At 43.6% G+C, this 1,822-nt stretch overlaps 1 long non-coding RNA gene across 1 annotated transcript in view; it reads right to left on the reverse strand.

The window, feature by feature from the left end:
• Positions 1-598, reverse strand: part of LOC142482995 (uncharacterized) — a 4,434-nt gene extending 3,836 nt beyond the window's left edge. The window contains exons 1-2 of the long non-coding RNA XR_012797172.1: positions 533-598; positions 1-12 (exon numbers count right to left, since the gene is read on the reverse strand). The exon at positions 1-12 is cut by the window's left edge and continues 70 nt beyond it. This is a non-coding gene — a long non-coding RNA (uncharacterized LOC142482995). The remainder of the gene's footprint in view (positions 13-532) is intronic.
• Between the last annotated feature and the right edge of the window lie 1,224 nt (positions 599-1,822).

Genomic DNA, 1,822 nt, shown 5'->3' on the forward strand with positions numbered 1-1,822 from the left:
TGAGTGCCCGCGCTGCATAAAAAAAGGGTGCAAAAATATTTATTGGAAAGGAGCATTTCAATGCAATACATTTATATATCTAGACAGCAGCATAAGAAAAATAAATCATAAAGGATGCCTTTTATACAGTTTAACTTCAACATAAATTCTATTAAGTAAAAAGGGATTTCAGTATCAGAAATTAATGAAACATACGACTTCGCAGCCTGAAATCTACTTTATAATCTCTACTGTACTTAATAAAAAATTAATACATTAATTCAAATTACTTAACTAATGAAGACATTAAAATTAAAAAATTTCAATTAATAAAAAATGAGCATTACAATGAAATAATTGACATTAATTAAAATGAAATAAATAATTAATTGACATTAAATAAAAAAATTAAGGCATTAATTACAATTAAGACTTTTTTTAAATTGAACATTCTGACCTGACCTTGTGTATTACAATTTGCAAAATAAATAGGGGAAATATCAAATAGGGTTGTATTTATATTAAAAAAAAATACAGGTATGTTGCTACTTACAGTTATTATTAGATCGTCTCTGCTCCTAGGAGGGCGATTTAACGTGCAGCAGCTCTGACACTTTGCTCTTCTCCTGTCCTCCGCGTGGCAGTGAATGTCACGACACTGGCATCAGTGACATAACTTCACTCTCCTCAGCCCCCCCCCCAAGACATCGTCCAATCCCCTGCGGTCCGGTTGCAGCTTCATAATCAAATCACCTCCCCCTGCGGAAACATCCAATCTCCTGCTCCGTTATTGAGAGGTCACCATGTGCTCCTCTGCTCCCCTTGACCCTGCCCACCCACCTCAGCCCACCATACCCCAGGCCCTGCACCCCAGGCACTTCCCACCCTCCCCCCCCCCTGGTTAATTTAGAGCCCGTTTTATAATGACACCTTTTCATGCAAGGTATTTATTTCACGTGTCTTGAGAGGGATGCTAACATACATGATAGCAGTTACAGGTGCAAACAGGGATCTAAGGCTGAGCTCCATGCATGCTGGATGCAGAGAATCAAAGCTGATACATGGCTCCCAGCGTCCTCGTTATGTTTGCAATGAAGCACCATCCCCCCTCTGCTGCCTCGTTGAATTAGAATGAAGCTTTCTCTGTCCGTTGTTACCTTGTATGTGTCTGATTTAAATTCTCATAGGTGCCTTCCTTAAAGCTAAAAGGCTGAGAACCTGGCCATTGGACACAGCGATTAATAGGGGCATGGAAAGGAACTCATTCTATCTAAAAGTGACATGTGAATGCATACAGTAGCTACCTAGTTTATTCTTAAAGCCAGTGATTGAGACAAGATTCATTTACACACGCACGCACGCATGCACGCACGCACGCACACGCACCCACGCACCCACGCGCCCGCGCACCCGCGCGCACGCGCGCACGCACGCACGCACGCACGCACACACTTTTCAAGGAGAGACTCCGGGGTTTTGACTCCGCCCCCGTGTCCTCCCACACACGGCACGAGTGCAGATTGACTGCACTCGGCCACCGTACGCCTCCAGCCCCTGAAGGACAGATTTTACTTCTGCCCGTGATACTCGCTTCCCCCACACCCGCGCTCACTTCTCCCGCGGTGAGCGGGCCGCAAAAATATCCGTGGCGGGCCGCATGTTTGACATGCCTGTTTTAGACTGTTGTTCTTCAGCAACTGGTTAACGTTAATAATTTGCAGTGTATGTCAGCAAAAGCCATGTAAATTTCAGGATAGTTGCGGGCCGTGTAAAGTATGTGTTCTGCCAAATTTTAATGTCATTGGATTATGTTTTGGCCCTTCTTATAGTGCATAATGTAAAC

The sequence above is a fragment of the Ascaphus truei genome, unplaced genomic scaffold, assembly GCF_040206685.1.
Source record: "Ascaphus truei isolate aAscTru1 unplaced genomic scaffold, aAscTru1.hap1 HAP1_SCAFFOLD_2851, whole genome shotgun sequence".
Lineage (NCBI taxonomy): Eukaryota > Metazoa > Chordata > Amphibia > Anura > Ascaphidae > Ascaphus > Ascaphus truei.